General features: G+C 49.7%; 1 protein-coding gene across 3 annotated transcripts in view; it reads right to left on the reverse strand.

The window, feature by feature from the left end:
* Window positions 1-14,523, reverse strand: part of LOC128706569 (uncharacterized) — a 516,652-nt gene that overhangs the window by 290,128 nt on the left and 212,001 nt on the right. The gene's annotated exons all lie outside the window — the stretch shown is intronic.

Consider the following 14,523-nt stretch of genomic DNA (forward strand, 5'->3'; position numbering starts at 1 on the left):
GCATTAGTGTTCGCAATAAAGCTAACAGAATTCTTGGCATCGTATCTAGAAGTATAAATAATAGAAGTCCTCAGGTTGTTCTTCAACTCTATATAACCTTGGTTAGGCCTCATTTAGACTATGCTGCTCAGTTCTGGTCACCGTATTACAGAATGGATATAAATGCTCTGGAAAACGTACAAAGAAGGATGACAAAGATGATCCCATGTATCAGAAATCTTCCCTATGAGGACAGACTGAGGGCCCTGAATCTGCACTCTCTAGAAAGGCGTAGAATTAGCTGGGGGTACTAGTTTGGTGTACTAGTACAACGAGCAGTATTTTATATTACTGACTGTAACCACGAACGAGTGGTATTGATCAATAACAACACTGCACTAGCCAAGGATCGTATGGTTTAGTGGATAAGGGCGTCATGTGTTTTCGCCCACCATGAGGCAGGGGAAAGCAGCATGGGTTCGAGTCCTTGGCTAGTGCAGTGTTGTTATTGATCAATACCATTCGTTCGTGTTTACAATTATATATATATATATATATATGTGTGTGTGTGTGTGTGTGTGTGTATATATATATATATATATATATATATATATATATATATATATATATATATATAAATAGGAGGGAAAAGTGAGTGGTATGTCATGGGACGTAAACCAAGATAAAGTTAAGTGTGAAACTACGATACTACAATGGTGAGATAAAGATCCCCATTATACATATTAACTCACTTAGCAGTCACGGAGCACTCAGAAAAAATGATAGGTTAGATAACTAGAACATTCAAGACACGAGATGTTAAGCCAATGATGATACTCTAAGTCACTTGTTCCCTCTAGGCTGGAGTACTGTTGTACTCTAACAGCTCCGCTGAACATTAAAATGGTATAAAATACCGACAGATTGTTAGGTAAGACACATATGCAACAGTTAGGTATCTTTATTTCGAAACGTTTCGCCTACACAGTAGGCTTCTTCAGTCGAGTACAGAAAAGTTGATAGAAGCAGAAGATACTTGAAGACGATGTAATCAGTCCATCACCCTTAAAGTTTTGAGGTGGTCAGTCCCTCAGTCTGGAGAAGAGCATTGTTCCGTTGTCTGAAACAATATTGTTTCAGACAACGGAACAATGCTCTTCTCCAGACTGAGGGACTGACCACCTCAAAACTTTAAGGGTGATGGACTGATTACATCGTCTTCAAGTATCTTCTGCTTCTATCAACTTTTCTGTACTCGACTGAAGAAGCCTACTGTGTAGGCGAAACGTTTCGAAATAAAGATACCTAACTGTTGCATATGTGTCTTACCTAACAACAGCTCCGCTCATGGCAGGTGAAATTAGAGACCTGGAGAACGTGCAGAGAACCTTCACTGCTAACATGGATTCCGTCAAGCATCTAAATTTTACTGGGAACGTTAGAAGTCCCTCGATCTCTGTTCCTTGAAACGTAGGCGAGAAAGATACATTATAATGTACACACACGAATTGTTCCCCCATGAAAGTAAGAGATTTTGCAGATGGTGCAAAACACACCTAATGAAAAGGAAAAACTCGGTAAGTGTGAAGTAAGCAATGTCTTCCCTTAACGCAGGGGATTACCAACAGACCCCTGACTGTCTTCAAGAGAGAACTGGACAAGTTCCTCAAATCAGTTCTTGATCAGCCAGGCTGTGGCGGTTACACTGGACTTAGTGCGGCTAGCACCAACACCCTGGTAAATATGGCCATCATCCTGACGCCTGGTCGGGGACCGGGCAGCGGGGGCGTTGACAATCGGAACACTCTCCAGACAGTATTCAAGGAGCTCCCAGGTGCTGTTTCGGTCACTGACTCAAGAAGCCTGTCTATGCGCGAAACGTGTCAATTGTGCTCTTTTCACCTATTATAAGCAGATAAATATATGACAAACATATTAAATGCACTAGTGTTTCTCTGACAGTTACTGAAGCAGAGTGAGAGCAGAGTTCCACCCACAGCAGAGTGAGAGTAGAGTTCCACCCACAGCAGAGTGAGAGCTGAGTTCAACCCACAGCAGAGTGAGAGCAGAGTTCAACCCAGAGCAGAGTGAGAGAAGAGTTCAACCCACAGCAGAGTGAGAGCAGAGTTCAACCCACAGCAGAGTGAGAGCTGAGTTCAACCCACAGCAGAGTGAGAGCAGAGTTCAACCCAGAGCAGAGTGAGAGCAGAGTTCCACCCACAGCAGAGTGAGAGCAGAGTTCAACCCACAGCAGAGTGAGAGCTGAGTTCAACCCACAGCAGAGTGAGAGCAGAGTTCAACCCAGAGCAGAGTGAGAGCAGAGTTCCACCCACAGCAGAGTGAGAGCAGAGTTCAACCCACAGCAGAGTGAGAGCAGAGTTCAACCCAGAGCAGAGTGAGAGCAGAGTTCAACCCACAGCAGAGTGAGAGCAGAGTTCAACCCACAGCAGAGTGAGAGCAGAGTTCAACCCAGAGCAGAGTGAGAGCAGAGTTCAACCCACAGCAGAGTGAGAGCAGAGTTCAACCCAGAGCAGAGTGAGAGCAGAGTTCAACCCACAGCAGAGTGAGAGCAGAGTTCAACCCAGAGCAGAGTGAGAGCAGAGTTCAACCCACAGCAGAGTGAGAGCAGAGTTCAACCCACAGCAGAGTGAGAGCAGAGTTCAACCCACAGCAGAGTGAGAGCAGAGTTCCACCCACAGCAGAGTGAGAGCAGAGTTCAACCCACAGCAGAGTGAGAGCAGAGTTCAACCCACAGCAGAGTGAGAGCAGAGTTCAACCCACAGCAGAGTGAGAGAAGAGTTCAACCCACAGCAGAGTGAGAGCAGAGTTCAACCCACAGCAGAGTGAGAGCAGAGTTCAACCCACAGCAGAGTGAGAGAAGAGTTCAACCCACAGCAGAGTGAGAGCAGAGTTCAACCCACAGCAGAGTGAGAGCAGAGTTCAACCCACAGCAGAGTGAGAGAAGAGTTCAACCCACAGCAGAGTGAGAGCAGAGTTCAACCCACAGCAGAGTGAGAGAAGAGTTCAACCCACAGCAGAGTGAGAGCAGAGTTCAACCCACAGCAGAGTGAGAGTAGAGTTCAACCCACAAAAGAGTGAGAGTAGAGTTCAACCCACAACAGAGTGAGAGTAGAGTTCAACCCACAGCAGAGTGAGAGCAGAGTTCAACCCACAGCAAAGTGGGAGCAGAGTTCAACCCACAGCAGAGTGAGAGCAGAGTTCAACCCACAACAGAGTGAGAGCAGAGTTCAACCCACAGCAGAGTGAGAGTAGAGTTCAACCCACAGCACAGTGAGAGCAGAGTTCAACAAACAGCAGAGTGAGAGTAGAGTTCAACCCACAGCAAAGTGAGAGTAGAGTTCAACCCACAGCAGAGTGAGAGTAGAGTTCAACCCACAGAAGAGTGAGAGTAGAGTTCAACCCACAGCAGAGTGAGAGTAGAGTTCAACCCACAAAAGAGTGAGAGCAGAGTTCAACCCACAGCAGACTGAGAGTAGAGTTCAACCCACAGCAGAGTGAGAGTAGAGTTCAATCCACAGAAGAGTGAGAGTAGAGTTCAACCCACAGCAGTGAGAGCAGAGTTCAACCCACAGCAGAGTGAGAGCAGAGTTCAACACACAAAATAGTGAGAGCAGAGTTCAACCCACAGCAGAGTGAGAGTAGAGTTCAACCCACAGCAGAGTGAGAGTAGAGTTCAACCCACAGAAGAGTGAGAGTACAGTTCAATCCACAAAAGAGTGAGAGTAGAGTTCAACCCACAGCAGAGTGAGAGCAGAGTTCAACCCAGAGCAGAGTGAGAGTAGAGTTCAACCCACAGCAGAGGGAGAGCAGAGTTCAACCCACAGCAGAGTGAGAGCAGAGTTCAACCCACAGCAGAGTGACAGTAGAGTTCAACCCACAGCAGAGTGTGAGAAGAGTTCAACCCACAGCAGAGTGAGAGTAGAGTTCAACCCACAGCAGAGGGAGAGCAGAGTTCAACCCACAGCAGAGTGAAAGCAGAGTTCAACCCACAGCAGAGTGACAGAGTTCAACCCACAGCAGAGTGAGAGTAGAGTTCAACCCACAGCAGAGTGAGAGTAGAGTTCAACCCACAGCAGAGTGAGAGTAGAGTTCAACCCACAGCAGAGTGAGAGTAGAGTTCAACCCACAGCAGAGTGAGAGTAGAGTTCAACCCACAGCAGAGTGAGAGTAGAGTTCAACCCACAGCAGAGTGAGAGTAGAGTTCAACCCACAGCAGAGTGAGAGTAGAGTTCAACCCACAGCAGAGTGAGAGCAGAGTTCAACAAACAGCAGAGCGAGAGCAGAGTTCAACCCACAGCAGAGAGAGAGAGTTCAACCCACAGCAGAGTGAGAGCAGAGTTCAACCCACAGCAGAGTGAGAGCAGAGTTCAACCCACAGCAGAGTGAGAGTAGAGTTCAACCCACAGCAGAGAGAGAGAGTAGAGTTCAACCCACAGCAGATTGAGAGTAGAGTTCCACCCACAGCAGAGTGAGAGTAGAGTTCAACCCACAGCAGAGTGAGAGCAGAGTTCAACCCACAGTAGAGTGAGAGTAGAGTTCAACCCACAGCAAAGTGAGAGTAGAGTTCAACCCACAGCAGAATGAGAGTAGAGTTCAACCCACAGAAGAGTGAGAGTAGAGTTCAACCCACAGCAGAGTGAGAGTAGAGCTCAACCCACAAAAGAGTGAGAGCAGAGTTCAACCCACAGCAGAATGAGAGTAGAGTTCAACCCACAGCAGAGTGAGAGTAGAGTTCAATCCACAGAAGAGTGAGAGTAGAGTTCAACCCACAGCAGAGTGAGAGCAGAGTTCAACACACAAAATAGTGAGAGCAGAGTTCAACCCACAGCAGAGTGAGAGCAGAGTTCAACCCACAGCAGAGTGGGAGTAGAGTTCAACCCACAGCAGAGTGAGAGCAAAGATAAACCCACAGCAGAGTGAGAGTAGAGGTCAACCCACAGCAGAGTGAGAGCAGAGTTCAACCCACAGCAGAGTGAGAGTAGAGTTCAACCCACAGCAGAGGGAGAGCAAAGATAAACCCACAGCAGAGTGAGAGTAGAGGTCAACCCACAGCAGAGTGAGAGCAGAGTTCAACCCACAGCAGAGTGAGAGTAGAGTTCAACCCACAGCAGAGGGAGAGCAGAGTTCAACCCACAGCAGAGTGAGAGCAGAGTTAAACCCACAGAAGAGTGGCAGTAGAGTTCAACCCACAGCAGAGTGTGAGAAGAGTTCAACCCACAGCAGAGTGAGAGTAGAGTTCAACCCACAGCAGAGGGAGAGCAGAGTTCAACCCACACCAGAGTGAGAGCAGAGTTCAACCCACAGCAGAGTGAGAGTAGAGTTCAACCCACAGCAGAGTGAGAGTAGAGTTCAACCCACAGCAGAGTGAGAGTAGAGTTCAACCCACAGCAGAGTGAGAGCAGAGTTCAACCCACAAAAGAGTGAGAGTAGAGTTCAACCCACAGCAGAGTGAGAGCAGAGTTCAACCCACAGCAGAGTGAGAGCAGAGTTCAACCCACAGCAGAGTGAGAGCAGAGTTCAACCCACAGCAGAGTGAGAGCAGAGTTCAACCCACAGCAGAGTGAGAGCAGAGTTCAACCCACAGCAGAGAGAGAGAGTAGAGTTCAACCCACAGCAGAGTGAGAGTAGAGTTCAAACCCACAGCAGAGTGAGAGTAGAGTTCAACCCACAAGAGAGTGACAGCAGAGTTCAACCCACAGCAGAGTGAGAGTAGAGTTCAACCCACAGCAGAGTGAGAGTAGAGTTCAATCCACAGAAGAGTGAGAGTAGAGTTCAACCCACAGCAGAGTGAGAGCAGAGTTCAACCCACAGCAGAGTGAGAGCAGAGTTCAACCCACAGCAGCGTGAGAGTAGAGTTCAACCCACAGCAGAGTGAGAGTAGAGTTCAACCCACAGCAGAGTGAGAGTAGAGTTCAACCCACAGCGGAGTGAGAGTAGAGTTCAAACCACAGCAGAGTGAGAGCAGAGTTCAACCCACTAAAGAGTGAGAGTAGAGTTCAACCCACAGCAGCGTTAGAGCAGAGTTCAATCCACAGAAGAGTGAGAGTAGAGTTCAACCCACAGCAGAGTGAGAGCAGAGTTCAACCCACAGCAGAGTGAGAGTAGAGTTCAACCCACAGCAGAGTGAGAGCAAAGTTAAACCCACAGCAGAGTGAGAGTAGAGTTCAACCCACAGCAGAGTGAGAGCAGAGTTCAACCCACAGCAGAGTGAGAGTAGAGTTCAACCCACAGCAGAGGGAGAGCAGAGTTCAACCCACAGCAGAGTGAGAGCAGATTTCAACCCACAGCAGAGTGAGAGTAGAGTTCAACCCACAGCAGAGTGAGAGTAGAGTTCAACCCACATCAGAGTGAGAGTAGAGATCAACCCACAGCAGAGTGAGAGTAGAGTTCAACCCACAGCAGAGTGAGAGTAGAGTTCAACCCACAGCAGAGTGAGAGCAGAGTTCAACCCACAGCAGAGTGAGAGTAGAGTTCAACCCACAGCAGAGTAAGAGTAGAGTTCAACCCACAGCAGAGTGAGAGTAGAGTTCAACCCACAGAAGAGTGAGAGCAGAGTTCAACCCACAGCAGAGCGAGAGCAGAGTACAACCCATAGCAGAGTGAAAGCAGAGTTCAACCCACAGAAGAGTGAGAGCAGCGTTCAACCCACAACAGAGTGAGAGCAGAGTTCAACCCACAGCAAAGTGAGAGCAGAGTTCAACCCACAGCAAAGTGAGAGCAGAGTTGAACCCACAGCAAAGTGAGAGCAGAGTTGAACCCACAACAGAGTGAGAGAAGAGTTCAACCCACAGAAGAGTGACAGAAGAGTTCAACCCACAGCAGAGTGAGAGCAGAGTTCAACCCACAGGAGAGTGAGAGCAGAGTTCAACCCACAGCAGAGAGCAGAGTTTAACCCACATCAGAGTGAGAGCAGAGTTCAACCCACAGCACAGTGAGAGCAGCGTACAACCCACAGCAGAGTGAGAGCAGAGTTCAACCCACAGCACAGTGAGAGCAGAGTTCAACCCACAGCAGAGTGAGAGCAGTGTACAACCCAAAGCAGACTGAGAGCAGTGTCCAACCCACAGCAGAATGAGAGCAGCGTACAACCCACAGGAGCGTGAGAGCAGAGTTCAACCCACAGCAGAGTGAGAACAGCCTACAACCCACAGCAGAGTGACAGCAGAGTTCAACCCACACCAGAGTGAGAGCAGAGTTCAACCCACAGCAGAGTGAGAGCAGAGGTCAAACCACAACAGAGTGAGAACAGAATTCAAAAAGAGCAGAGTGAGAGCAGAGTTCAACCCACAGCACAGTGAGAGCAGAGTTCAACCCACAGCAGAATGAGAGCAGAGTTCAACCCACAGCAGAGTGAGAGCAGAGTTCAACCCACAGCAGAGTGAGAGCAGTGTACAACCCAGAGCAGATTGAGAGCAGTGTCCAACCCACAGCAGAATGAGAACAGCGTACAACCCACATCAGTGAGAGAGCAGCGTACAACCCACTGCAGTGAGAGCAGTGTACAACCCACAGAAGAATGAGAGAAGAGTTCAATCCACAGCAGAGCGAGAGCAGAGTTCAACCCACAACATTTAGAGCAGACTTCAACCCACAGCAGAGTGAGAGCAGAGTTCAACCCACAGAAGAGTGAGAGCAGCGTACAACCCACAGCAGAGTGAGAGCAGAGTAAAACCCACAGCAGAGTGAGAGCAGAGTTCCACCCACAGCAGAGTGAGAGCAGAATTCAACCCTAAGCAGAGTGAGAGTAGAGTTTAACCCACAACAAAGAGCTGCATACAACCAACAGCAGAGTGAGAGCAGCGTAGAACGCAAAGCAGAGAGAGAGAGAGAGAGAGAGAGAGAGAGCAGAGTTCAACCAACAGCAGAGTGAGAGCAGCGTTCAACCCACAGCAGAGTGAAAGCAAAGTTCAACCCACAGCATAGTGAGAGCAGAGTTCAACCCACAGCAGAGTGAGAGCAGAGTTAACCAACAGCAGAGCGAGAGCAGCGTACAACCCATAGCAGAGTTGAACCCACAGCAAAGTGAGAGCAGAGTTCTACCCAGAGCAGAGTGAAAGTACAGTTCAACCCACGGCAGAGTGACAGAACAGTTCAACACACAGCAGAGTGAGAGAAAAGTTCAACCCACAGCAGAGTGAGAACAGAGTTCAACCCACAGCAGAGTGAGAGCAGAGTACAACCCATAGCAGAGTGAGAGCAGAGTTCAACCCACAACAGAGTCACAGAAGAGTTCAACCCACAGCAGAGTGAGAGCAGAGTTCAATCCACAACGTAGAGCAGGGTTCAACCCACAGGAGAGTGAGAGCAGAGTTTAACCAACAGCAGAGAGCAGAGTTCAACCCACAGCAGAGTGAGAGCAGAGTTCAACCCACACCAGAGTGAGAGCAGAGTTCAACCCACAGCAGAGTGACAGAAGAGTTCAATCCACAGCAGAGTGAGAGCAGAGTTCAACCCACAGCAGAGTGAGAGCAGAGTTCAACCCACAGCAGATTGAGAGCAGAGTTGAACCCACAGCATAGTGAGAGCAGAGTTCAACCCACAGCACAGTGAGAGCAGCGTACAACCCACAGCAGAGTGAAAACAGAGTTCAACCCACAGCAGAGTGAGAGCAGAGTTCAACTCACAGCAGAGTGAGAGCAGACTTCAACCCACAGCAGAATGAGAGCAGAGTACAACCCACAGGAGCGTGAGAGCAGAGTTCAACCTACAGCACAGTGAGAACAGCCGACAACCCACAGCAGAGTGACAGCAGAGTTCAACCCACAGCAGATTGAGAGCAGAGTTCAACCCCCAGCATAGTGAGAGCAGGGTTTAACTCACAGCAGAGTGAAAGCAGAGTTCAACCCACAGCAGAGTGAGAGCAGAGTTCCACTCACAGCAGAGTGAGAGCAGAGTTCAACCCACAGCAGATTGAGAGCAGAGTTCAACCCACAGCATAGTGAGAGCAGAGTTCAACCCACAGCACAGTGAGAACAGAGTTCAACCCACAGCACAGTGAGAGCAGAGTTCAACCCACAGCAGAATGAGAGCAGAGTTCAACCCACAGCAGAGTGAGAGCAGTGTACAACCCAAAGCAGATTGAGAGCAGTGTCCAACCCACAGCAGAATGAGAGCAGCGTACAACCCACATCAGTGAGAGAGCAGCGTACAACCCACTGCAGTGAGAGCAGTGTACAACCCACAGAAGAATGAGAACAGAGTTCAATCCACAGCAGAGCGAGAGCAGAGTTCAACCCACAACAGTTAGAGCAGACTTCAACCCACAGCAGAGTGAGAGCAGAGTTCAACCCACAGAAGAGTGAGAGCAGCGTACAACCCACAGCAGAGTGAGAGCAGAGTTCAACCCACAGCAGAGTGAGAGCAGAATTCAACCCTCAGCAGAGTGAGAGTAGAGTTTAACCCACAGCAAAGAGCTGCATACAACCAACAGCAGAGTGAGAGCAGCGTAGAACGCAAAGCAGAGAGAGAGAGAGAGAGAGAGAGAGAGCAGAGTTCAACCAACAGCAGAGTGAGAGCAGCGTTCAACCCACAGCAGAGTGAAAGCAAAGTTCAACCCACAGCATAGTGAGAGCAGAGTTCAACCAACAGCAGAGTGAGAGCAGCGTTCAACCCACAGCAGAGTGAAAGCAAAGTTCAACCCACAGCATAGTGAGAGCAGAGTTCAACCCACAGCAGAGTGAGAGCAGAGTTAACCAACAGCAGAGCGAGAGCAGCGTACAACCCATAGCAGAGTTGAACCCACAGCAAAGTGAGAGCAGAGTTCTACCCACAGCAGAGTGAGAGCAGCGTACAACCCACAGCAGAGTGAGAGCAGAGTTCAACCCACAGCACAGTGAGAGCAGAGTTCAACCCACAGCAGAGTGAGAGCAGTGTACAACCCAAAGCAGACTGAGAGCAGTGTCCAACCCACAGCAGAATGAGAGCAGCGTACAACCCACAGGAGCGAGAGCAGAGTTCAACCCACAGCAGAGTGAGAACAGCCTACAACCCACAGCAGAGTGACAGCAGAGTTCAACCCACACCAGAGTGAGAGCAGAGTGCAACCCACAGCAGAGTGAGAGCAGAGGTCAAACCACAACAGAGTGAGAACAGAATTCAAAAAGAGCAGAGTGAGAGCAGAGTTCAACCCACAGCACAGTGAGAGCAGAGTTCAACCCACAGCAGAATGAGAGCAGAGTTCAACCCACAGCAGAGTGAGAGCAGAGTTCAACCCACAGCAGAGTGAGAGCAGTGTACAACCCAAAGCAGATTGAGAGCAGTGTCCAACCCACAGCAGAATGAGAACAGCGTACAACCCACATCAGTGAGAGAGCAGCGTACAACCCACTGCAGTGAGAGCAGTGTACAACCCACAGAAGAATGAGAGCAGAGTTCAATCCACAGCAGAGCGAGAGCAGAGTTCAACCCACAACATTTAGAGCAGACTTCAACCCACAGCAGAGTGAGAGCAGAGTTCAACCCACAGAAGAGTGAGAGCAGCGTACAACCCACAGCAGAGTGAGAGCAGAGTTCAACCAACAGCAGAGTGAGAGCAGAGTTCAACCCACAGCAGAGTGAGAGCAGAATTCAACCCTCAGCAGAGTGAGAGTAGAGTTTAACCCACAACAAAGAGCTGCATACAACCAACAGCAGAGTGAGAGCAGCGTAGAACGCAAAGCAGAGAGAGAGAGAGAGAGAGAGAGAGAGAGAGAGCAGAGTTCAACCAACAGCAGAGTGAGAGCAGCGTTCAACCCACAGCAGAGTGAAAGCAAAGTTCAACCCACAGCATAGTGAGAGCAGAGTTCAACCCACAGCAGAGTGAGAGCAGAGTTAACCAACAGCAGAGCGAGAGCAGCGTACAACCCATAGCAGAGTTGAACCCACAGCAAAGTGAGAGCAGAGTTCTACCCAGAGCAGAGTGAAAGTACAGTTCAACCCACGGCAGAGTGACAGAACAGTTCAACACACAGCAGAGTGAGAGAAAAGTTCAACCCACAGCAGAGTGAGAACAGAGTACAACCCACAGCAGAGTGAGAGCAGAGTACAACCCATAGCAGAGTGAGAGCAGAGTTCAACCCACAACAGAGTGAGAGAAGAGTTCAACCCACAGCAGAGTGAGAGCAGAGTTCAATCCACAACGTAGAGCAGGGTTCAACCCACAGGAGAGTGAGAGCAGAGTTTAACCCACAGCAGAGAGCAGAGTTCAACCCACAGCAGAGTGAGAGCAGAGTTCAACCCACACCAGAGTGAGAGCAGAGTTCAACCCACAGCAGAGTGACAGAAGAGTTCAACCCACAGCAGAGTGAGAGCAGAGTTCCACTCACAGCAGAGTGAGAGCAGAGTTCAACCCACAGCAGATTGAGAGAAGAGTTGAACCCACAGCATAGTGAGAGCAGAGTTCAACCCACAGCACAGTGAGAGCAGCGTACAACCCACAGCAGAGTGAAAACAGAATTCAACCCACAGCAGAGTGAGAGCAGAGTTCAACTCACAGCAGAGTGAGAGCAGACTTCAACCCACAGCAGAATGAGAGCAGAGTACAACCCACAGGAGCGTGAGAGCAGAGTTCAACCTACAGCACAGTGAGAACAGCCGACAACCCACAGCAGAGTGACAGCAGAGTTCAACCCACAGCAGATTGAGAGCAGAGTTCAACCCCCAGCATAGTGAGAGCAGGGTTTAACTCACAGCAGAGTGAAAGCAGAGTTCAACCCACAGCAGAGTGAGAGCAGAGTTCCACTCACAGCAGAGTGAGAGCAGAGTTCAACCCACAGCAGATTGAGAGCAGAGTTCAACCCACAGCATAGTGAGAGCAGAGTTCAACCCACAGCACAGTGAGAACAGAGTTCAACCCACAGCACAGTGAGAGCAGAGTTCAACCCACAGCAGAATGAGAGCAGAGTTCAACCCACAGCAGAGTGAGAGCAGTGTACAACCCAAAGCAGATTGAGAGCAGTGTCCAACCCACAGCAGAATGAGAGCAGCGTACAACCCACATCAGTGAGAGAGCAGCGTACAACCCACTGCAGTGAGAGCAGTGTACAACCCACAGAAGAATGAGAACAGAGTTCAATCCACAGCAGAGCGAGAGCAGAGTTCAACCCACAACAGTTAGAGCAGACTTCAACCCACAGCAGAGTGAGAGCAGAGTTCAACCCACAGAAGAGTGAGAGCAGCGTACAACCCACAGCAGAGTGAGAGCAGAGTTCAACCCACAGCAGAGTGAGAGCAGAATTCAACCCTCAGCAGAGTGAGAGTAGAGTTTAACCCACAGCAAAGAGCTGCATACAACCAACAGCAGAGTGAGAGCAGCGTAGAACGCAAAGCAGAGAGAGAGAGAGAGAGAGAGAGAGCAGAGTTCAACCAACAGCAGAGTGAGAGCAGCGTTCAACCCACAGCAGAGTGAAAGCAAAGTTCAACCCATAGCATAGTGAGAGCAGAGTTCAACCAACAGCAGAGTGAGAGCAGCGTTCAACCCACAGCAGAGTGAAAGCAAAGTTCAACCCACAGCATAGTGAGAGCAGAGTTCAACCCACAGCAGAGTGAGAGCAGAGTTAACCAACAGCAGAGCGAGAGCAGCGTACAACCCATAGCAGAGTTGAACCCACAGCAAAGTGAGAGCAGAGTTCTACCCACAGCAGAGTGAGAGTAGAGTTCAACCCACGGCAGAGTGACAGAACAGTTCAACACACAGCAGAGTGAGAGCAAAGTTCAACCCACAGCAGAGTGAGAACAGAGTTCAACCCACAGCAGAGTGAGAGCAGAGTACAACCCATAGCAGAGTGAAAGTAGAGTTCAACCCACAGAAGAGTGAGAGCAGCGTTCAACCCACAACAGAGTGAAAGCAGAGTTCAACCCACAACAGAGTGAGAGAAGAGTTCAACCAAGAGAAGAGTGACAGAAGAGTTCAACCCACAGGAGAGTGAGAGCAGAGCTTAACCCACAGCAGAGAGCAGAGTTCAACCCACACCAGAGTGAGAGCAGAGTTCAACCCACAGCAGAGTGACAGAAGAGTTCAACCCACAGCAGAGTGAGAGCAGAGTACCAATCACAGCAGAGTGAGAGCAGAGTTCAACCCTCAGCAGATTGAGAGCAGAGTTCAACCCCCAGCATAGTGAGAGCAGGGATTAACTCACAGCAGAGTGAGAGCAGTGTACAACCCAGAGCAGAGTGAAAACAGAGTTCAACCCACAGCAGAGTGAGAGCAGAGTTCAACTCACAGCAGAGTGAGAGCAGACTTCAACCCACAGCAGAATGAGAGCAGCGTACAACCCACAGGAGCGTGAGAGCAGAGTTCAACCCACACCACAGTGAGAACAGCCTACAACCCACAGCAGAGTGACAGCAGAGTTCAACCCACACCAGAGTGAGAGCAGAGTTCAACCCACAGCAGAGTGAGAGCAGAGGTCAAACAACAACAGAGTGAGAACAGAATTCAAAAAGAGCACAGTGAGAGCAGTGTACAACCCAAAGCAGATTGAGAGCAGTGTCCAACCCACAGCAGAATGAGAGCAGCGTACAACCCACATCAGTGAGAGAGCAGCGTACAACCCACTGCAGTGAGAGCAGTGTACAACCCACAGAAGAATGAGAGCAGAGTTCAATCCACAGCAGAGCGAGAGCAGAGTTCAACCCACAACAGTTAGAGCAGACTTCAACCCACAGCAGAGTGAGAGTAGAGTTCAATCCACAGAAGAGTGAGAGTAGAGTTCAACCCACAGCAGAGTGAGAGCAGAGTTCAACCCACAGCAGAGTGAGAGCAGAGTTCAACCCACAGCAGAGTGAGAGTAGAGTTCAACCCACAGCAGAGTGAGAGTAGAGTTCAACCCACAGCAGAGTGAGAGTAGAGTTCAACCCACAGCGGAGTGAGAGTAGAGTTCAAACCACAGCAGAGTGAGAGCAGAGTTCAACCCACTAAAGAGTGAGAGTAGAGTTCAACCCACAGCAGCGTTAGAGCAGAGTTCAATCCACAGAAGAGTGAGAGTAGAGTTCAACCCACAGCAGAGTGAGAGCAGAGTTCAACCCACAGCAGAGTGAGAGTAGAGTTCAACCCACAGCAGAGTGAGAGCAAAGTTAAACCCACAGCAGAGTGAGAGTAGAGTTCAACCCACAGCAGAGTGAGAGCAGAGTTCAACCCACAGCAGAGTGAGAGTAGAGTTCAACCCACAGCAGAGGGAGAGCAGAGTTCAACCCACAGCAGAGTGAGAGCAGAGTTCAACCCACAGCAGAGTGAGAGCAGAGTTCAACCCACAGCAGAGTGAGAGTAGAGTTCAACCCACATCAGAGTGAGAGTAGAGATCAACCCACAGCAGAGTGAGAGTAGAGTTCAACCCACAGCAGAGTGAGAGTAGAGTTCAACCCACAGCAGAGTGAGAGCAGAGTTCAACCCACAGCAGAGTGAGAGTAGAGTTCAACCCACAGCAGAGTAAGAGTAGAGTTCAACCCACAGCAGAGTGAGAGTAGAGTTCAACCCACAGAAGAGTGAGAGCAGAGTTCAACCCACAGCAGAGCGAGAGCAGAGTACAACCCATAGCAGAGTGAAAG

Source organism: Cherax quadricarinatus, chromosome 2, assembly GCF_038502225.1.
Source record: "Cherax quadricarinatus isolate ZL_2023a chromosome 2, ASM3850222v1, whole genome shotgun sequence".
In the NCBI taxonomy this organism is placed as follows: Eukaryota; Metazoa; Arthropoda; class Malacostraca; order Decapoda; family Parastacidae; genus Cherax; species Cherax quadricarinatus.